This window comes from Pseudophryne corroboree, chromosome 3 (genome assembly GCF_028390025.1).
Source record: "Pseudophryne corroboree isolate aPseCor3 chromosome 3, aPseCor3.hap2, whole genome shotgun sequence".
In the NCBI taxonomy this organism is placed as follows: Eukaryota; Metazoa; Chordata; class Amphibia; order Anura; family Myobatrachidae; genus Pseudophryne; species Pseudophryne corroboree.
The window spans coordinates 605,639,328-605,663,105 of NC_086446.1; the positions used below are offsets into that span (position 1 = coordinate 605,639,328).

The 23,778-nt window shown below is 48.7% G+C and overlaps 1 protein-coding gene across 3 annotated transcripts in view; it reads right to left on the reverse strand.

Annotated features, from left to right (window-relative positions):
• The window catches only part of ANXA7 (annexin A7), a 205,728-nt gene extending 183,392 nt beyond the window's left edge, over positions 1-22,336 (reverse strand). For 2 of the 3 annotated variants that reach the window (XM_063961521.1, XM_063961519.1), the window contains exon 1: positions 22,127-22,336. The gene's annotated coding sequence lies outside the window, so the exon portion shown is untranslated. Of the gene's footprint in view, positions 1-21,689; positions 21,738-22,126 lie in introns of those variants that run through there. The other variant, XM_063961520.1, reaches the window with a different exon arrangement.
• Positions 22,337-23,778: the final 1,442 nt, after the last annotated feature.

A 23,778-nucleotide genomic window follows, 5' to 3' on the forward strand; every position in this document is an offset into this window, starting at 1 on the left:
TTCCGCCATTACCTTGGTGAATATTCTCAAGGCCGTGGAGAGACTAAACGGCAACGTCTGAAATTGGTAATGACAATACCGTACCGCAATTCTGAGGTACGCCTGATGAGGTGAATAAATGGAGACATGAAGGTATGCATCCGTTATGTCCCGAGTCACCATAAACTCTCCCCCTTTCAGGCTTGCAATGACCGCTCTTAGCGATTCCATCTTGAACTTGAACCTTTTCAGGTATATGTTCAGGGATTTTAAATTCAATATGGGTCTGACCGAACCGTCTGGTTTCGGGACTACAACATGGTCGAATAATACCCCCTTCCTTGTTGAAGGAGGGGAACCTTGACCACCACCTGTTGAAGATATAATTTGTGAATTGCAGTTAACACTGTTTCCCTCTCGTGGGGGGAAGCCGGCAGGGCCGTCGGTGAGGGGGCATCTTCTCAAAGTCCAGCTTGTATTCCTGAGACACAATATCTATTGCCCAGGGATCTAACAGGGAGTGAACCCACTTGTGGCTGAACTTACGAAGGCGTGCCCCCACCGGGCCTAGCTCCGCCTGTGGAGCCCCAGCGACATGCGGTGGATTTTTGTAGAGGCCGGGGAGGACTTCTGTTCCTGGGAACTAGCTGTGTTGTGCAGCTTCTTTCCTCTACCCCCGCCTCTGGCAAGAAAGGACGCACCTCGGACTTTATGGTCTCTTTATTCGAAAGGCTGCATTTAATAATGTCGTGCTTTCCTAGGCTGTGCAGGAATATAAGGCAAAATATCAGAATTACCAGCTATAGCTGTGGAGACCAGGTCCGAGAACCCTTCTCCACACAATCCTCAGCCTTCCATATGCCTCTTAAGTCGGCATCTGTCCATTGCATATTCTACAGGACACGTCAAGCAGAAATCGACATAGCTTTGACTCTAGGACCCAGTATACTCATGTCTCTTTGGGCATGTTTTATATATACATATCTCTTAAGACAGCAATAATATATATTATATATATATATATATATATATATATATACACACACACACAACTCCAATAGTGGACAAAGAGGCACTCAAGAGGCTGGTTAGAAGCAGAAAACTTGTATTGACATCAAGCGACGTTTCGGGGCAGAGCCCCTTCTTCAAAGCATACCAATACACAAGTGAACACAATAAACTTACCCCCTAAAATACCCCACAGGGCTCGGTGCGTCCTCCTCCGCGTCTCCCGCCTCAGCTCCGTCGCCGTTAGCCGCCGCCAGCTACTTCCGGGTCCCAGCTTGACCTGGTTGCCATAGCGACCACGTCTGTGTGCGTTCCACTGCAGAAGCAGCTGCGGTGCGGTTCACGCCACGTAGCGTCAGCCGAGAGGGACGGGGAAGGCTCACACCTCTGATCCGCCCTGTAACAGACACAAAAATAAACACAAATGAAACATAACATTTAAAAACAGAGCAGACCTGTAAGAGATTATATATATATATATATATATATACACACACACACACACACACACACTCATATACATACATATACTAGGGTCTCAATCTCTGCTAAGGTACCTGTCCACGCTGCCACAGCGCTATAAACCCATGCCGACACAATCGCCGGTCTGAGTAGTGTACCAGAATGTGCACGCTATCTGCAGGATCCCTGAGAATAGCCGTTACGTCAGGGCTACCTTTTGGGCAAACGTGACACCCTAGGGGAAGATTCCCATCATATCCTGGCCCTAGTGGGGAAAGGATACTGCCTGAGAATTCTTTGTGGGAAACTGCAGTCTCTTGTCTGGAGATTCCTGCTCTTTCATCATGAGAGGAGGGAAATTTACCTCACCTTTCTTCCCCTTAACATGTGTACCCTTGTGTCAGGGACAGATGAGTCATCAGTGATATGCAAATCATCTGTTATTACAATAATCATATATTGAATACTTTTCTGCCAATTAGGCTGTAACTTTGCATTGTCGTAGTCGACACTGGAGTCAAACTCCGTGTCGATATCAGTGTCTATTATTTTGGATAGTGAGCATTGAGAGACTCTAAAGGTCTCTGCGACATAGGGACAGACATGGGTAGATTTCCTGTCTGTTCTCTAATCTTTTGTGCAATAAATTCACCTTAGCACTTAATTACACATATCCAAACAGGTGTCGGCGTTGTCGACGGAGACACCCTCTCACACACATTTGCTTATCCTCCTTAAGGGAGCCTTTTACCTCAGACATGTCGACACACACGTACCGACATACCACACACTCATGGAATGCTCATCTGAAGACAATTCCTCCATAAGGTCCTTTGGAGAGACAAAGAGAGAGTATGCCAGCACACACCCCAGCGCTATTAACCCAGGAATAACACAATAACTTAATGTTAACCCTGTAGCTGCTGTTTATATTGATTTTTGCGCCTAATTATGTGCCCCCCCCTCTCTTTTTACCCTCTTCTACCGTGTAACTGCAGGGGAGAGACTGGGGAGCTTCCTCTCAGCGGTGCTGTGGAGAAAAAACATGGCGCTGGTGAGTGCTGAGAAAGAAGCCCCGCCCCCTCGACGGCGGGCTTCTGTCCCGCTTTCATGTACAATTTTGGCGGGGGCTCATACATATATACAGTGCCCAACTGTATATTATGCAAACTTTTGCCAAAGAGGTCTCTAATTGCTGCCCAGGGCGCCCCCCCCCCCTGCACCCTACAGTGACCGGAGTATGTGGGTTTAGTGTGGGAGCAATGGCGCACAGCTGCAGTGCTGTGCGCTACCTCATATGAAGACTGGAGTCTTCTGCCGCCGATTTCGAAGTCTTCTTGCTTCTGTCACCGGCTTCTGTCTTCCGGCTCTGCGAGGGGGACGGCGGCGCGGCTCCGGGATCGGACGACCAAGGGTGCAATCCTGTGTACGATCCCTCTGGAGCTAATGGAGTCCAGTAGCCTAAGAAGCAGGACCTATCTTCAGTGAGTAGGGCTGCTTCTCTCCCCTCAGTCCCACGTAGCAGAGAGTCTGTTGCCAGCAGATCTCTCTGAAAATAAAAACCCTAACAAAATACACCCAGCTCGTCCGGGCACAGATTCAAACTGAGGTCTGGAGGAGGGACATAGAGGGAGGAGCCAGAACACACCAGAATCCAAATTTTCTTAAAGTGCCCCGTCTCCTGCGGAGCCCGTCTATTGCCCATGGTCCTTACGGAGTCCCCAGCATCCACTAGGACGTTAGAGAAAAGGGATGTGTTGCATATTGCGGATGAACCCTCGGTCCCCAACACAAGGGTGCACATGTTTAAAGGGAAAGAAACAGATTATTAATTTTCCCACATCTCATGAACTAAATGATTTCTTTGAAAAAGCTTGGGAGACACCGGAAAAGAGACCGCAGATACCCAAAAGAATTTATATGGCATACTCCTTCCCTAAACAGGACAGGGAGCGTTGGGAATCACCTCCCACTGTGGACAAGGCCCTGACGCGCTTGTCCAAGAAAGTGGCGCTACCGTCTCCTGACACAGCTGCCCTTAGGGACCCTGCAGATCGCAGGCAAGAGACTACCTTAAAAGTGTATTTATTCTCATACTGGAGCAGTCCTTAGACCGACAATTGCGTCGGCATGGGTGTGTAGCGCGATTTCAGCTTGGACAGATGAGCTGACAGCTGATTTTGATAAGATGGATAAGGATACTATATTCTTAACTCTAGCCCATATTAAAGACGCAGTCTTATTTATGAGGGATGCTCAAAGGGACATTGGTTTGCTGGCTTCTAGGGCCAATGCCATGTCTATCTCTGCGAGAAGATCCTTATGGTCTCGCCAATGGACGGGTGATGCAGATTCCAAAAAAAACATATGAAAGTTCTACCCTATAAGGGAGATGTATTGTTTGGTGATGGGCTGACGGACCTGGTTTCCACAGCTACAGCAGGTAAAATCAAACTTTTTACCATTTATTCCCCAACAGCAAAAGAAAGTACCACCCTATCAGATGCAGTCCTTTCGGTCGCACAAGTCCAGAAGAGGTCAGGGATCCTCCTTCCTCGCCAGAGGTAAGGGCAGAGGCAAAAGAGCACCTGCTTCGGCAGGTGCCCAGGAACAAAAGTCCTCCCCGGCTACTCCAAAGCCCACAGCATGACGCTGGGGCTCCCCTGAGGGAGTCCGCATCGGTGGGGGCACGTCTTCGTCTTTTCAGCCAGGCCTGGTTCAGCTCAGGCCTGAATCCTTGGGTGTTGGAAATAGTTTCCCAGGGTTACAAACTGGAATTCGAGGAGGTGCCCCCGCGCCGATTTTTCAATTTAGCCCTACCAGCTTCCACATCGGAACGGGATGTAGTCTTAGCTGCAATTCAAACGCTGTGTCTACAGCAAGTAATAATCAGGGTTCCCCTGAACCAGCAGGGAACCGGACGGTTCGGTCAGACCTATTTTGAATCTGAAGTCCCTAAACCTGTACATAAAAAGATTCAAATTCAAAATGGAATCACTCAGAGCGATAATAGCCAATATGGAGGAGGGGGAGTTTATGGTGTCTCTGGACATAAAGGATGCGTACCTTCATGTCCCCATATATTCCCCCCATCAGGAATACCCGAGATTCGCTGTACAGGATTGTCATTACCAATTTCAGACGTTGCCGTTTGGGCTTTCCACGGCCCGAGGATTTTCACCAAGATAATGGCGGAAATGATGGTGGTCCTGCGCAAGCATGGAGTCACAATTATCCCATACTTAGACGATCTAATAAAAGTGAGATCCAGAGAGAAATTGCTGAGCAGGTTGGCGCTCTCTGAGAGTGCTCCAGCAACACGGTTGGATTCTAAATCTACCGAAGTCACAGTTGATTCCGACAACTCGGCTAACGTTCCTAGGTATGATACTGGATACGGAACAAATTAAGGTCTTTCTCCCACTGGAGAAAGCCCAGGACATCCAGAACATGGTCAGAGACCTGCTAAAAACTAAAAGGGTGTCAGTTCCCCAATGCACTTGAGTTCTGGGAAAAATGGTGGCGGCCTACGAGGCCATTCCCTTCGGAAGTTTCCATGCAAGGACTTTTCAATGGGACCTTCTGGACAAGTGGTCCGGGTCCCATCTGCACTTACATCGGAAAATAACTGTCCCCAGGGGCCAGAGTGTCTCTCCTGTGGTGGTTGCAAAGTGCTCACCTGCTGGAGGGTCGCAGGTTCGGAATTCAGGATTGGATCCTGGTTACCACTGACGCGAGCCTCAGAGGATGGGGAGCAGTCACACAAGGAAGAAATTTTCAGGGACTGTGGTCAGACCAGGAGTCCTGTCTACACATCAATGTGTTGGAACTCAGGGCCATTTACAACGGCCTTCGACAAGCGGAGAGTCTTCTTCGAAACCTACCGGTTCTGATTCAATCAGACAATGTCACAGCAGTGGCTCATGTGAACTGCCAAGGCGGGACAAGAAGCAGAGTCGCGATGGCGGAAGCCACCAGGATTCTTCGCTGGGCGGAAAATCACGTAAGCGCTCTGTCGGCTGTCTTCATTCCGGAAGTGGACAACTGGGAAGCAGACTTCCTCAGCAGACACGATCTCCATCCAGGAGAGTGGGGACTTCATCAAGAAGTCTTTGCAGACGTAACGCGTCTTTGGGGAACTCTTCAAATAGACATGATGGCGTCACGCCTCAACAAAAAGCTTCGGAGGTATTGTGCCAGGTCTCGGGACCTTCAGGCAGTAGCAGTAGACGCTCTGGTAACACCGTGGGTGTTCAAATCGGTCTACGTGTTTCCTCCTCTTCCTCTCATCACAAAGGTGTTGAGGATCATAAGACGAAGAAGAGTACAGACGATACTCATTGTCCCAGACTGGCCTCGAAGGGCCTGGTACTCGGATCTACAAGAGATGCTCACAGGAGATCCCTGGCCTCTTCCTCTGAGGACCTGTTGCAACAGGGGCCCTGTGTATTTCAAGACTTACCACGGTTACGTTTGACGGCATGGCGGTTGAACGCTGAATCCTAGTGAAAAAGGGGATTCCGGAAGAGGTCATCCCTACTTTAATAAAGGCTAGAAAGGAGGTGACGGTAAAACATTATCACCATATCTGGCGAAAGTATGTGTCTTGGTGTGAGACCAAGAATGCACCTACGGAAGATTTTCATCTGGGTCGTTTTCTCCACTTCCTACAGACAGGAGTGGATATGGGCCTGAAATTAGGCTCTGTTAAGGTACAGATTTCGGCCCTCTCGATTTTATTTCAGAGGGAATTGGCTTCTCTCCCAGAAGTCCAGACGTTTGTAAAGGGAGTGCTGCACATTCCAGCCCCCTTTTGTGCCTCCAGTGGCACCATGGGACCTGAACGTGGTGTTGCAGTTCCTAAAATCACACTGGTTTGAACCGCTTAACAAGGTTGAGTTGAAATTTCTTGCCTGGAAGGTGGTCATGTTGTTGGCCTTAGCATCAGCAAGGCGATTGTCAGAATTGGCGGCTTTGTCACACGAGAGCCCCTACTTGATTTTTCATGTGGATCGAGCTGAATTGAGGACACGTCCGCAATTTTTGCCTAAAGTGGTTTCTTCATTCCATATGAATCAACCTATTGTGGTGCCTGTGGCTACAAGTGACCTGGAGGATTCCAGATCCCTGGACGTAGTCAGGGCCTTAAAGATTTATGTAGCCAGGACGGCTAGAATTAGGATAACAGAGGCTCTGTTTGTCCTGTATGCTGCTAATAAGATTGGCGCACCTGCTTCGAAGCAGACTATTGCTCGCTGGATCTGTAATACGATTCAGCAGGCTCATTCTATGGCTGGATTGCCGGTACCAAATTCGGTTAAGGCCCATTCCATTAGGAAGGTGGGTTCTTCTTGGGCGGCTGCCCGAGGCGTCTCGGGATTACAGCTTTGCAGAGCGGCGACTTGGTCGGGGTCAAACACTTTTGCTAAATTCTACAAGTTTGATACCCTGGCTGATGAGGACCTAGCGTTTGCTCAGTCGGTGCTGCAGAGTCATACGCACTCTCCCGCCCGATTGGATGCTTTGGTATAAACCCCATGGTCCTTACGGAGTCCCCAGCATCCTCTAGGACGTAAGAGAATATAATATTTTAAACCTACCGGTAAATCTATTTCTCCTAGTCCGTAGAGGATGCTGGGCGCCCGTCCAAGTGCGGAAACTCTGCAAGACTTGTATATAGTTGTTGCTTACATAAGGGTTCTGTTACAGTTGGAATCGGTCTTGGACCATTACTGTTATTGTTCATACGGTTAACTGGTTATGTATGATCCAGGTTACATGGTATTATTGGTGTGGGCTGGTATGAATCTTGCCCTTGGATTTCTAAATCCTGCCTTGTATTGTCCATCTCCTCTGGGCACAGTTCTCTAACTGAGGTCTGGAGGTGGGGCATAGAGGGAGGAGCCAGTGCACACCCATAGTAAAAGTTCTTTTTAGGTGCCCTATCTCCTGCGGAGCCCGTCTATACCCCATGGTCCTTACGGAGTCCCCAGCATCCTCTACGGACTAGGAGAAATAGATTTACCGGTAGGTTTAAAATCTTATTATATACTCTAAGATATACAAAAATAAGAATTTACTCACCGGTAATTCTATTTCTCATAGTCCGTAGTGGATGCTGGGGACTCCGTAAGGACCATGGGGATTAGCGGGCTCCGCAGGAGACTGGGCACAACTACAAAGAAAGCTTTAGACTACTGGTGTGCACTGGCTCCTCCCACTAAGACCCTCCTCCAGACCTCAGTTAGGATACTGTGCCCGGAAGAGCTGACACAATTAGGAAGGATTTTGAATCCCGGGTAAGACTCATACCAGCCACACCAATCACACCGTATAACTCGTGATACAATACCCAGTTATCATGCTGTTAACAACTGAGCCTCTCAACAGATAGCTCAACAATAACCCTTTAGTTAAGCAATAACGATATACAAGTATTGCAGACAATCCGCACTTGGGATGGGCGCCCAGCATCCACTACGGACTATGAGAAATAGAATTACCGGTGAGTAAATTCTTATTTTCTCTAACGTCCTAAGTGGATGCTGGGGACTCCGTAAGGACCATGGGGATTATACCAAAGCTCCCAAACGGGCGGGAGAGTGCGGATGACTCTGCAGCACCGAATGAGAGAACTCAAGGTCCTCCTCAGCCAGGATATCAAATTTGTAGAATTTAGCAAACGTGTTTGCCCCTGACCAAGTAGCAGCTCGGCAAAGTTGAAGAGCCGAGACCCCTCGGCCAGCCGCCCAAGAAGAGCCCACTTTCCTCGTGGAATGGGCTTTTACTGATTTAGGATGCGGCAGTCCAGCCGCAGAATGTGCAAGCTGAATCGTACTACAGATCCAGCGAGCAATAGTCTGCTTAGAAGCAGGTGCACCCAACTTGTTGGGCGCATACAGGATAAAGAGCGAGTCAGTCTTTCTGACTCCCGATGTCCTGGAAACATACATTTTTAGGGCCCTGACTACATCCAACAACTTGGAAGCCTCCAAGTCATTTGTAGCCGCAGGCACCACGATAGGTTGGTTCAGATGAAAAGCTGATACCACTTTGGGGAGAAACTGGGGACGAGTCCTCAATTCTGCCCTATCCATATGGAAAATCAGATAAGGGCTTTTACATGACAAAGCCGCCAATTCTGTAACACGCCTGGCCGAAGCCAAGGCCAACAACATGACCACTTTCCACGTGAGATATTTTAAATCCACGGTTTTCAGTGGCTCAAACCAATGTGACTTTAGGAAATCCAACACCACGTTGAGATCCCAAGGTGCCACTGGAGGCACAAAAGGGGGCTGAATATGCAGCACTCCCTTAACAAAAGTCTGAACTTCAGGTAGTGAAGCCAATTCTCTCTGGAAGAAAATCGATAGAGCCGAAATCTGGACCTTAATGGAACCCAATTTAAGGCCCATAGTCACCCCTGACTGTAGGAAGTGCAGGAACCGGCCCAGCTGAAATTCTTCCGTTGGGGCCTTCCTGACCACGCAACATATTTTCGCCATATGCGGTGATAATGGTTCGCGGTTACTTCTTTCCTAGCTTTTATCAGCGTAGGAATGACTTCCTCCGGAATGCCCTTTTCCTTCAGGATCCGGTGTTCAACCGCCATGCCGTCAAACGCAGCCGCGGTAAGTCTTGGAACAGACAGGGCCCCTGCTGCAGCAGGTCCTGTCTGAGCGGTAGAGGCCATGGGTCCTCTGACATCATTTCTTGAAGTTCCGGATACCACGCTCTTCTTTGCCAATCCGGAACAATGAGTATAGTTCTTACTCCTCTTCTCCTTATTATCCTCAGTACCTTTGGTATGAGAGGAAGAGGAGGGAACCCCTAAACCGATCGGTACACCCACGGTGTTACCAGAGCGTCCACAGCTATCGCCTGCGGGTCTCTTGACCTGGCGCAATATTTTTCTAGCTTTTTGTTTAGGCGGGACGCCATCATGTCCACCTGTGGTTTTTCCCACTGGTTTACAATCATTTGAAAGACTTCTGGATGAAGTCCCCACTCTCCCGGGTGGAGGTCGTGCCTGCTGAGGAAGTCTGCTTCCCAGTTGTCCACTCCCGGAATGAACACTGCTGACAGTGCTAACACGTGATTTTCCGCCCATCGGAGAATCCTTGTGGCTTCCGCCATCGCCGTCCTGCTTCTCGTGCCGCCCTGTCGATTCACATGGGCGACTGCCGTGATGTTGTCTGACTGGATCAGTACCGGCTGGTTTTGAAGCAGGGGTTTTGCCTGACTTAGGGCATTGTAAATGGCCCTTAGTTCCAGAATATTTATGTGCAGGGAAGTCTCCTGACTTGACCATAGTCCTTGGAAGTTTCTTCCCTGTGTGACTGCTCCCCAGCCTCGAAGGCTGGCATCCGTGGTCACCAGGACCCAGTCCTGTATGCCGAATCTGCGGCCCTCTTGAAGATGAGCACTCTGCAGCCACCACAGCAGAGACACCCTTGTCCTTGGAGACATGGTTATCAGACAATGCATCTGAAGATGCGATCCGGACCACTTGTCCAACAGGTCCCACTGAAAGGTTCTTGCATGAAATCTGCCGAATGGAATCGCTTCGTAGGAAGCTACCATTTTTCCCAGGATCCGCGTGCAGTGATGCACAGACACCTGTTTAGGTTTTAGGAGGCCTCTGACTAGAGATGACAGCTCCTTGGCCTTCTCCTCCGGGAGAAACACTTTTCTCTGTTCTGTGTCCAGAACCATCCCTAGGAACAGCAGGCGTGTCGTAGGGACCAGCTGTGACTTTGGAATGTTTAGAATCCAGCCGTGCTGTTGCAGCACTTCCCGAGATAGTGCTACCCCTACCAATAACTGTTCTCTGGACCTCGCCTTTATCAGGAGATCGTCCAAGTACGGGATAATTAAAACTCTCTTCCTTCGAAGGAGTATCATCATTTCCGCCATTACCTTGGTAAAGACCATCGGAGCCGTGGAGAGACCGAACGGCAACGTCTGGAATTGGTAATGACAATCTTGTACCACAAACCTGAGGTACTCCTGGTGAGGATGGTAAATGGGGACATGTAGGTAAGCATCCTTGATGTCCAGCGATACCATGTAATCTCCCTCGTCCAGGCTCGCAATAACCGCCCTGAGCGATTCCATCTTGAACTTGAATTTTTTTATATATGTGTTCAAGGATTTCAAATTTAAAATGGGTCTCACCGAACCGTCCGGTTTCGGTACCACAAACATTGTGGAATAGTAACCCCTTCCTTGTTGAAGTAGGGGCACCTTTACTATCACTTGTTGTGAATACAGCTTTTGAATTGCCTGTAACACTACCTCCCTGCCTGAGGGAGTGGTTGGCAAGGCAGATTTGAGGAAACGGCGGGGGGGAGACGTCTCGAATTCCAGTTTGTACCCCTGAGAAACTATTTGAAGGATCCAGGGATCCACCCGTGAGCGAGCCCACTGCTTGCTGAAATGCTTGAGACGGGCCCCCACCGTACCTGGCTCTGCCTGTGGAGCCCCAGCGTCATGCTGTGGACTTTGAGGAAGCGGGGGAGGACTTTTGCTCCTGGGAACTGGCTGTATGCTGCAGCTTTTTCCCTCTACCTCTGCCTCTGGGCAGAAAGGACGCGCCTTTAACCCGCTTGCCCCTATTGGGCCGAAAGGACTGTACCTGATAATACGGTGCTTTCTTTGGTTGTGAGGGAACATGGGGCAAAAATGTAGACTTCCCAGCTGTTGCTGTGGAAACGAGGTCCGAGAGACCATCCCCGAACAATTCCTCACCCTTATAAGGCAGAACTTCCATGTGTCGTTTGGAATCTGCATCACCTGTCCACTGCCGAGTCCATAACCCTCTCCTGGCAGAAATGGACATTGCACTAATTTTGGATGCCAGCCGGCAAATATCCCTCTGTGCATCCCTCATGTATAAAAGTGCGTCTTTTATATGCTCTACGTTCAGCAAAATAGTGTCCCTGTCTAGGGTATCTATATTTTCTGACAGGGAATCTGACCACGCAGCAGCAGCGCTGCACATCCAGGCTGAAGCTATAGCCGGTCTCAGTATCACACCTGTGTGTGTATATATAGATTTCAGGATAGCCTCCTGCTTTCTATCAGCAGATTCCTTCAGGGCGGCCGTATCCGGAGACGGTAGTGCTACCTTCGACAAGCGTGTGAGCGCTTTATCCACCCTAGGGGATGTTTCCCAGCGTGACCTATCCTCTGGCGGGAAAGGGTACACCATTAGTAACCTCTTAGAAATTACCATCTTTTTATCAGGGGAAGCCCACGCTTCTTCACACACTTCATTTAACTCTTCAGATGGAGGAAAAGCTACTGGTAGTTTTTTCTCTCCAAACATTATACCCTTTTTTGTGGTACCGGGGGTAACATCAGAAATGTGCAACACATTTTTCATTGCCTCAATCATGTAACGTGTGGCCCTACTGGAAGTTACATTAGTCTCATCGTCGTCGACACTGGAGTCAGTATCCGTGTCGACATCTGTGTCAACCATCTGAGGTAGCGGGCGTTTTAGAGCCCCTGATGGTTTTTGAGACGCCTGGGCAGGCACAGGCTGAGAAGCCGGCTGTCCCACATTAGGTATGTCGTCAAACCTTTTATGTAAGGAGTCGACACTATCACGTAATTCCTTCCACAGCACCATCCACTCAGGTGTCGACCCCGCAGGGGGTGACATCACATTTACAGCCATCTGCTCCGCCTCCGCATAAGCCTCCTCATCAAACATGTCGACACAGCCGTACCGACACACCGCAAACACACAGGGAATGCTCTGACAGAGGACAGGACCCCACAAAGCCCTTTGGGGAGACAGAGAGAGAGTATGCCAGCACACACCAGAGCGCTATACAACACTGGGATCCCACTATCAATGAGTGTTTTCCCTATAGCTGCTTTTTATATTATATATATATATATATATATATACACATACATACATACATACTGCGCCTAAATTTAGTGCCCCCCCTCTCTTTTTTACCCTTCTGTAGTTTTCTCAGACTGCAGGGGAGAGCCAGGGAGCTTCCTTCCAGCGGAACTGTGAGGGAAAAATGGCGCCAGTGTGCTGAGGGAGAAGCCCCGCCCCCTTTTCGGCTGACTTTCTCCCGCTTTTTCTGTGATACTGGCAGGGGTAATTTTACATCTATATAGCCCCTGGGACTATATATGATGTATATTTTGCCAGCCAAGGTGTTATCTATTGCCCTCAGGGCGCCCCCCCCCCCCCCCCCAGCGCCCTGCACCCATCAGTGACCGAAGTATGAGGTGTACATGAGGAGCAATGGCGCACAGCTGCAGTGCTGTGCGCTACCTTGGTGAAGACTGAAGTCTTCTGCCGCCGATTTTCCGGACCTTCTTCGTGCTTCTGGCTCTGTAAGGGGGACGGCGGCGCGGCTCCGGGAACGAACACCAAGGTCGGGTCCTGCGGTCGATCCCTCTGGAGCTAATGGTGTCCAGTAGCCCAAGAAGCCCAAACTACCACCTGTTAGGTAGGTTCGCTTCTTCTCCCCTTAGTCCCTCGCTGCAGTGAGTCTGTTGCCAGCAGATCTCACTGAAAATAAAAAACCTAAATATACTTTCTTTCTAGGTGCTCAGGAGAGCCCCTAGTGTGCATCCAGCTCGGCCGGGCACAAGAATCTAACTGAGGTCTGGAGGAGGGTCTTAGTGGGAGGAGCCAGTGCACACCAGTAGTCTAAAGCTTTCTTTGTAGTTGTGCCCAGTCTCCTGCAGAGCCCGCTAATCCCCATGGTCCTTACGGAGTCCCCAGGATCCACTTAGGACGTTAGAGAAACCTTGAATACACAAACAATAAGCAAGACTGCATACAAAACAGAAGGTGTACTCTACAGATATAGTGAATAAACACAGTAAAATTCCTGGTGCTGTTAGTTTTATTCCAATACACAATAATATATACCAAAGCTGTGAGTAAATAAGATCTGGTTCAGTCCCCAAAAACAAAAATTAGCGGATAACTGTGCTACAGTAGGTATTTTTCACTGAGTGATATAGGGCGTAGTTATGTGATTGGCGTACACAATACATCCCCCTACATCCCGCCCCCTCAAAATCCTGACCACCAAATAGGGACTATTCCCACCCATGGGTGTCCACGACACTTACAGACTTTGAATAGAGCCCGTGCCACCGACCCCGCAAGGGGCTTGTTGCGCTCGCCCCCTGACTTGCCAGGATTCCGCTGCCAGGATACCAGCAGCGGTATGCTGACCGCTGGTCTCCTGAGCACCAGTATTGCATACCACACACAAGGATATCATATACAAAATAAATCAGTTGGACTGTGGTTGCTACCTGTTATGAATTAGGAGACCTCTATCATTCCCAACGCAATATTTATTATCGTAAAACAAAAAGTCACAGTTATGTACATTAAAAAAAAAAAAAAAAAATATACACAAGTGAAAATGGACCACAAGAATTCCTTTGCCCCTAAGAATAAATTAAAATGTTGCAACATATTTGTAAAGCTAGGTTCACACTATGCAGTATTATGGACAATTTATTGTTCCGAGACGATCGGTAACGATAAATTGTTCACATCATATAGTGTGTATATGCTATTCCGTTGACGATGCGCGCTTACGCTCTCCATTTGATCCCACAAGTGAAGATGAAGTATCAGTCTTTTCATCTTCCTACTCCACTACCTCTCCTCTTGATCCTATACCCTCACAAGTTAGTAAAACTATCTCCTGTGCTTATCTCAACCTTAACCACAGTGCCTTGCTAAAGTATTCACCCCCCATTGCATTTTTCATATTTTGTTACCTCACAACATGGAATTAAAATTGATTGTTTGAAGGTTTGCATCATTTCATATACAGAACATGCCTACAACTTTGACGTTTTTTTGTGTGAAGCAAATAGGACAAAATAACAGAAAATTTCAGCGTGTATAACTATTCATCCCCCTAAAGTTAGTGTAGAGCCACCTTTTGCAGCAATTACAGCCGCAAGTTGCTGTGGATAAATCTCTATGAGCTTGCCACTGGGATATTTGCCCATTCCTCAAGGCAAAACTGCTCCAGCTCCTTCATGTTGGATGGTTTCCGCTTGTGAACAGCAATCTTCAAGTCTGACCACAGATTCTCAATTGGATTGAGATCTGGGCTTTGACTAAGCCATTCCAACACACTTAAATGTTTCCCCTTAAACCACTCGAGTGTTGTTTTAGCAGTATGTTTCGGGTCATGGTCCTGCTGGAAGGTGAACCTCCGTCCCAGTCTCAAATCAGACAGACCGAAACAGATTTTGCTCAAGAATATTCCTGTATTTAGCACCATCCATCTTTTCCCTCGACTCGAAACAGTTTCCCAGTCCCTGCTGCTGCAAAATATCCCCACAGCATGATGTTGCCACCACCATGTTTCACGGTGGGGATGGTGTTCTTGGGGTGATGGGATGTGTTGGGTTTGCCTCAAAAGCCATGCCGTCAAAGCCAGTCGGGCCAAGTCCTGGCAAACACAAGGGCCCTGAACGAGGAGGTCTGGACGTTTTGGAAGTAGAAGGGGACAATCTAGCGAGAGGCCCTGTAGATCGGAGAACCAGTGCCGTCTGGGCCACGCTGGAGCGAGTAGAAGTAGGCTTCCTCCTTCTTGCTTCAACTTCCATATTACTCTGGGCAGGAGTGACACTGGAGGGAACACATACGGCAGCCGAAAGTTCCACGGGATTGACAGAGCATCCACGAATGCAGCTTGAGGATCCCTTGTCCTTGCTCCGAAGACCGGAACCTTGTGATTGTGTCGAGACGCCATCAGGTCCACATCTGGGAGGCCCCACTTGTCCACGAGAAGTTGAAACACCTCTGGATGGAGGCTCCATTCTCTGGCGTGTATGTCCTGATGACCGAGATAGTCTGCCTCCCAGTTCAGAAAGCCCAGAATGAACACTGCTGATATGGCCAGCAGATGGCATTCTGCCCACTGAAGAATCCTTGATACTTCCCTCATTGCCATGCAGCTTCGAGTGCCGCCCTGATTTATGTACGCCACCGTGGTGGCGTTGTCCGACTGCACCTGAACAGGTCTATTCTGTATGAGATGCTGGGCCAGTGTCAACGCATTGAACACTGCCCGCAGTTCCAAAATATTTATCGGGAGTAGAGACTCCGCCTTGGTCCACCGACCCCGAAGAGAGAGTGTTGTTCCAACACCGCACCCCAACCTCTCAGACTGGCATCCGTTGTCAAGAGGACCCAGGCGGATATCCAGAACGGACGGCCCCAGCTCAATTGATGGTCCTGCAGCCACCAGCTCAGTGACAGGCGGACCTCCGGAGAAAAGGAGATCATGTGAGATCTTATCCGGTAAGGCAGGCCGTCCCACTTGGTCAGAATTAACTTCTGCAGCATGTCGAAAGCCGACACCATGAGACCTAGCACTTGCATTGCCGAATGAATAGACACTCGTGGTCGAGATAGGAAGTATCGAATCCTGTCCTGAAGCTTCAGGACTTTCTCCTGAGACAGGAACAACCGTTGGTTGTGAGTGTCCTATAACGCTCCCAGGTGTACCATGCTCCGAGCATGGACCAGGGAGGAATTCTTCCAGTTGATCAGCCACCAGTGGGCTGCCATGCACTGGACCGTCAGATCGAGATAACACAGGAGAAGTTCTGGGGAATTTGCCAGGATCAACAAATCGTCCAAGTACGGTAGGATCCTGACCCCTTGACGGCGGAGTGTAGTCGTCATGACCACCATTACTTTGGTGAAAACACGGGGAGCCGTTGTCAAACCAAAGGGTACTGTTGATGAGAAACCGCAATAGGAATATGCAGGTAGGCATCCTGTATGTCCAGGGAGACCATATAGTCACAAGGCTCCATGGCCAGAACAATAGAGCGCAGAGTGTCCATACGAAACTTAGAGACCCGCACATGCTTGTTCAAGGACTTCAGACTGAGAATGGCCCGTGAGGACCGGTTCGGTTTCGGGACTAGAAATAGCGTTGAATAGTACCACTTGCCTCTCTGAGCCAGAGGCACCTGTACTACCACTCCTGTGACCAGGAGTGAATGTACCACTGAGTGCAACGTGTTTGCTTTTGCCGGATCCAGAGGCACATCTGTCAGGCAAAACCGCTGCGGGGGACGATTCTTGAAGGGTATGGCGTAACCTCGAGCGACGACTTCCCTCGCCCAGGCATCTGAAGTGGTCTTCAACCATTCCTGGGCAAAACCTAGAAGTCGGCCCCCCACCTTGGGATCCCCACCCCGTCATGCAGTAGGCTTGTCAGTTTTGGAAGCTGGCTGACGGGCAGCCCAGGCACGCTTCAGTCTGGGCTTGTTTGGTCTGGAAGCACGAGCTTGCTTTGGGTACGCCTGACCTTTTGCTTTACCTGGAGGACGAAATGGCAGAGGGAAAGTACTCTTAGCCTTCTGTGCGAAAGGAGCCGTACTAGGTAGGCAAGCTGTTTTAGCCGTAGCCAGATCAGCCACAATCTTATTTAGGTCTTCTCCAAAGAGAATGTCTCCTCCAGAGTTTTTTTGGAATCCAAATCCACCAACCAGGATCTCAACCAAAGGACACGTCTGGCCAAGACGGACGCAGTAGCAGCCTTGGCCGCGAGCCCACCGGCATCGGAGGCCGCCTCCTTAAGGTACAGAGAAGCCGTGGCAACATACGAGAGACATTGTCGAGCATGCACAGACGCGTTGGAAGACAGTTCCACCTCGAGTTCCTGAGACCATGCCTCAACAGCTTCAGTAGCCCAAGTCGCTGCAATTGTTAGCCTATGCACAGCCCCCGTTAGGGAATAAATCACTTTTAAACAGCCCTCCACACGTCTGTCGGTTACTTCAGAGAGGTGATGGTAGTTACTGGCAGAGCAGAGGAAACAACCATACGCACCACATGAGAATCTACAGGCTGTGGGGTTTCACAATTTTTAAACACCACGGCAGAGAGAGGATAGCAAGCCAACAGTCTCTTATTCAGTGTAAACTTTGTCCCCGGGTTTTCCCAGGATTCCTGACGTATGTCAACCAAGTGTTTGGAATAGGGCAAAACCTGTTTAACCACCTTCTTAGCTTAAACCTATCCGGTTTCTTGGAGAGAGTTTCAGGCTCAAAATCATCAGACACTTGAAGAATTAGCCGAATCACCTCAATCAAATCCGGGACATCCACGGATGACTTCCCTATCTGAAACATCAGCGTCATTGTCAGCGGGGTCAGTATATGCACCGTCCTCCTCAGAGGACGTGACGGTTAAAGCCGTGGATTGGGAGGAGGTAATGGCCCTTTTAGAAGACGACTTAATCTTAGGCGGGCGAGAGTTAGACTTCGATTTAGCCATAGATCAGTTCAAATGCTGCAGCTGAGTGGAAAGCTGATCCGACCATGGCGGGTTCACAGCAGGGACCATAAACTGCTGCAGTGGCACAGGTGGTCCCACAGGGGGCGTCAATTTAGTCACAAGCGTACTTAGCAATGTGGAGAATGTAGCCCAAGGCAGATCCTGTGATGCGCCAGGCGCTACTGACCCATTGGAGGGTAATGAACCCCCTGAACCTGAACTCTCAGCTGCTAAATTATCCTCCATTGCATCAGCAGCCTCACTACTACACAGTGTGGGAGAGGCCCCAACAACGTTGCCACGTGTAGCAGACATAACTATGTGCACAATAAAGGACAACCCGGAACAAGGCGTAGCAGCACTATACCTAGCAAGAACTCTGACGGCACAGACCGGAGGTTCAATAGATATAGAATATATGGTGACTATAAATCACAAGCAAAAATACCCCGACAGTATATTTTGTGATACAATCCTATATTAAATATAGAAAAACCTGAAACACTTGGCCCCCTCAGGTACAGCAATATAGGAATAGCACGCTGAGTGAATACCCTGCAATAAGGCAACCACGCAGCAGCTACATGCACACACACATATATAGTCACAAGTGTACCATGCAGAAATTATGAACAATAAACTGCACTGAACTAGCAATACAAAGTAATAATCAGTATAGCTATATGTGATAACTATAGATATAACAAACACAGTAAGCACTGGATGTATATCACAGGGTGTTTGTACCACACAACCCTGAAAGTATGCACTCTTTCTTAAGTAACAGTCCCAGTGACAGGTAGAATAGTCAAGTGTTCTGTAGGAAGCACAGCACTGGCAGTCAGGCGGTTCCAGAGAGAAGGATTTGCCCCAGTAATCCCAGGAACAGCAAGGCTCAATCAGTAATGGCCGCTGACCAGGAGTGAAGGAGAAGGAAGCAGCTCCAGGGCAGGAACATTGTAGAAATGGCGCCCTGGGGCTGGGGGGCCTCAGGTCCGGTCTGCTTCCCCACCGGGTGTGCGGGCAGAATACAAAACAGGGGAATTGTACTAAAAAAAAAAAAAACCCTGACCTGTGCCCAAAATAATACCCTGGTGGTTAGTGGAGCAAGCTGCCCAGTAATCTGTGCACGCGCGACCCGCCTCCTACGGCCACGCTGGATCACGGTAAAGTCCGGCACAGAAGCCCCTTACCTCCCCCTTGTCTGCGTCCCCGCGATCCTGGAGACGGCGGCGTGTGTGTGACTCACAGTTAGGAAGAAGCCTTCGTCTCCGCTGCAGTGACTCGGCAACCTCGGCACGGGAGTATACAGCACCGCTGGGGGTGATGGAGCTGCACGCTGGAAAGTCTCCAAGACTTTACCAGCAGCAGCCCTTGAAGTCTTCAAACAGATTCTTCTGTTCAGTCTTTAAAATAACTTTGAAAAATGCTGCTTAAGGCAGCCACCTGTAAAGTGCCTGCATACTGCAAGGCAACAACTTACAAACTTTGTAGAGGAGGCGGCGCTGTGCATCTTGGGAACAGTCAAAAGCTTTGAGCCTGTTGGTGCCTCGGATCAAGATCCTACTCTACACCCCGATGTTAATACTTGTGGAGCCCAGTGTACCCCGCAGCAGAAACCTATAATATGAATGTGTCTCACCTTCTAGCATGTTCAGATAGATTCCCATATGCGCACGTTATGGCTAAGTTCCCTATTAATAGAGAGTGTATCCATTATCTCAAGAACTAGAGCCAAGTCAAAATACTTTCATTTTTTAATTCAGCAACCCCAAAATACCCTAAATTCATTCAAGGAACCTTGGCAACTAAACAATTTTTTTTTGGTTGGGCCGTATTATTTATTTATGGTTTATTCCAAGGACAGCTATGTGTTTATGGCACAAGATATTTTAAGTCCCATAAAAGCACTTTACAGCAACTTCATGCAATTTCCACTGGAAATAAATGAAACTAGTGATGGCATTTTATGGAAGCAAATACAGACGCAAGTAGCAAAGATCCGCAGCTTACCCAGTACTGTGTTCTCCCACAGTACTCATACAGCATTACACTAAGGGGGTAATTTAGAGTTTATTGTAGCAGCTAATTTGTTAGCAGTTGGGCAAAACCATGTGCACTGCAAGGGGGTGGCAGATATAACATGTGCAGAGAGGTAGATTTGGGTGAGGTGTGTTCAAACTGAAATCTAAATTGCAGTGTAAAAATAAAGCAGCCAGTATTTACCCTGCACAGAAACAATATAACCCACCCAAATCTAACTCTCTCTGCACATTTTACATCTGCCCCACCTGCAGTGCACATGATTTTGCCCAACTGCTAACAAATTTGCTGCTACTATCAGGTCTGAATTACCCCCTCTGTTACCTACCCCGTTAACCTTTGACTAGAGTGAATTTGCCAACTTTTCGTTAGCAACTGTTGCATCATATGATAGTATCACGTGATTCTTCCTGTAGCAGTTGATCTCCTGTGACTAAAATAGATTGTCTAAAACGTATTAAGGGGACAACAGGACTGCAAAAATAAATACCACAACAGCAACCTTATGTACATTATACTTTGGACGGATATGTATATACGAAAATAATTTTCTATTTTTAAAGTTTAGCCAGAAATCAAGAGAGGGGCTTGTTTGGGTTGCCAGTACTGCCCAAACCCCCAACACACATTTATATGGCACCAATACTTGTTCCTTAGAACGGAGTGTTCTCCCTAATGTATTCTAATTAACCTACCAGTATTTGTTTGGAACGTGGGAGTGAACCAGAGTATATGGAGGGAAGTCATGCAAACCAACGGAGATCATAAAAACTCCACACAGGGTCCTGGTCAGGATTTGAACTCATGTCCTCTGTGCAGTAATACTAAAAACTGTGGGACTGTTGCTTCATTTATAGAAAAATAAAGATAGATATCTATATCTAGAGAGATTTTTTTTTTTTTCTCAATTGTTTCAGTATTGTGTGCCCACTGGCAATTATTCAATTGTTTCGGTTCTCAGCCTCTTAAGGTGGTAAGTAGAAATCAGCAACAACCACGTATCAGGCACCTACCCAGGACTTTGGGTTGGACTCTTTCACGTGGCCGCCGCTAGATGGCACCCGATGGCTGCAATTCAATTGCTGTTCAGGCACCCAGCAGCCACAGAAGTCACATTTTTTTACTCACTGCCTCCTGAGGTGCGATAAAAAAAAAGTTTGCAAACAGCACTTTGAGTCGAAACAATAGTTTGGACGCCCAAAGCAGAAGTGTAGCCCAAAAACAGCTAAACCTGGTGTTTGGGTGCGACATGAGCAATATGCATGTGCGCCTAAATAACAATTGAATAGGGACAATTGTTTGGGCATCTAAACAGTCCCGTTTACACGGGAAAAAACAGTTGCCCATAACAATTGAATCCCCCATTTAGGTTGCCTATTCCAGTCTATTTGGGCACAGAAGAGAGAGTAAAACAAAACTGAATGTCGCCCCGTAAGTTTACACACACACACAAAAAAATATATATATTAAATACATACATACACACATATACACACACACACTATTTATAGGTCACAATATATGGTTCCTGTAACTTTATATTAATGTAGCTAAGTATTGCATAATATGTTGTTTAACAGAGGGTGATAAAGCATCACTACTGCAGGAAGCATACATGTCCCTGAGGAAGTCTACATAAGCACAATAACACAGAATTCCTAGCTAAATCTGACATTCCCAGTGTATGTTGGCCACACATGCAGCCATGCAGTCCTTTCAGCAACAGTAATTGCCTTCTATCCAAAGAATAAAATAACAATCCAGATATTCGTGTTTACAAATCCTAACACCGCTTTCCCACACCCCACAGAGTACTTTTTAGTTAAACATACACACTGTAATATATATCTATACACACACACTTATTTTACATGCATACGTGTAAGAGGTGCTATGTTCCAGAGCTACCCCCCTAAACCAGTCTGACCACCTCCTCACACCCAGCAGCAGAGAATAACAACCTTCCTGGGTGTGGTTCCATGTGGAAGAAGCACCCAGGACACCCACTCTGACACTGCAGCTCCCCCGCCCGGTGTAATGATGTGCCCCCTGACTGGAAGACCCTGTCTGCTGCAAACCCCCCCTCAGGGTGACCCTGGCCGGCGACAGTGGGATGCGGATATGTTATGCTGGGTGGCCCCCTCCTCGCACAGCCCATGGCAGTAGCACAGGAAGCCCGGGGAAAGTCACCGGGCTGCAGACCTGCTACATGTGTGGTCACCTCCTAGCGCAGAGCTTAGGTGCCAGCAGGGTTCCCCGCACCGCTACAGGTCGGAGGGGCCACGCAGAACCATGGAGATGGGGGAGCAGACTCACCTTGTCACTGACCACCGCGCAACAGAAGAGGAGACTGGGGAGCTGCTGACAAGATGGAGCCGTCAACTTTCCCTGGGGTGGGGGTGCAAGAACTAAATGAGACAAAATCCGGAAGATGCGATGGTTCTGCCCGGCCGCCGATGACGCACTCAGTCGGGGAGAATCGCTGGAGGCCGGGAAGGGGAGAGGCCTGTGCGCTTCCGGTTACCAGAGAAACCAAGAGAGGCGTGGGCATGATAACAGGGAATTCCTGCAAATAATGGCGCTGCTGCATAGGTGTGACAATTCTGTGTGGCTGGAAAAGTAATCAGTATAAAAGTATTAACTTGTAGCTACTACACAGACGCATACCTCCCTACGGGTGTGGTATGTTAGGTAGATTAGACTGGTCCATACTTACCTACCTGACCCTCTCCATGAGGGAGAAAATGCTCTGTTCCTGGACTTTCCTGGTAATGTATGATTGCCATCACCTGTGGTGAGCTAGTTAATTGATAAGAAAGGTGTTTCACCACAGGTGATGGCAATCAAACATAACCAGGAAAGTCCAGGAACAGAGCATTTTCTCCCTCATGGAGAGGGTCAGGTAGGCAAGTATGCTTTGGTCGACAGTGTCTAGGTCGACCAATATTGGTTGATAGTAAGTTGGTCGACATGGTTTCTAGGTTGACAGGGACTCTAGGTCGACATGAGAAAAGTTCGACATGAGTTTTTTTACTTTTTTGGGTGTCGTTTTCTCCGTACAGCAGACATGTCCAAACTGCGGCCTTCCAGCTGTTGTGAAACTACATATCCCAGCATGCCCTGACACAGTTTTGCTGTCAGAGTATGCTAAAGCTGTGTCAGGGCATGCTGGGATGTGTAGTTTCTCAACAGCTGGAGGGTCGCAGTTTGGACATGCCTGCAGTACAGTGACCAGGAACCCCAATTAGTGCACCATGTCCCCTCGCATGGCGAGCGAGGCACAGGTTACCGTTCCCAATTGTAGTCCACGTGGATCGTAAAGTATGAAAAAGTAAAAAAATGAAAAACTCATGTTGACATTTTGTAATGACCTAGAACATGTCGACCTAGAGTCCCTGTCGACATAGAAACCATGTCGACCTACTTACTGTCGACCTAAAGACCGGATCCCCCTCCCTACATGACCCTCTCCAGGAGGGACAGAATTAGGGAGGCCAATCCCGGGATCTCGCAGACCAAAAATGCCGGGATTTGAATCCCGGGATTGGAGCAGTAGCGGATCTTGCCACGGGCAAGCAGGACTTTTACCCGGGGCGCCGCCTTCCGGAGGGCGCCGGCGCCATCCGGAGGGCGCCGCACCATGGCAAGACCCGCTACTGCTGTGCCCCCCGCTGCCCGTTGTGTGCCGCTGCCCGCTGTGAAGGGAACTAGACGCGTAGCGTCTAGTTTCCCTGTGTGGAGAGGACCTTTACTGTGCGGTGCGCGATGACGTAATCGCGCACCGCACAGCATTTCAGCGGCGCTACTACTGTACAGGGGGCTAACTGACCACGCCCCTTGTATGAAGCCACGCCCCCTATTTCCTGCCCGGGCCGCAAAACGGCCCAGAATCGGCCCTGGATTGGAGCTCCAATCCCGGGATTCACGGGATTAGATTGCGCATGCTCAGTGTTGCAGGGCAGCACTGA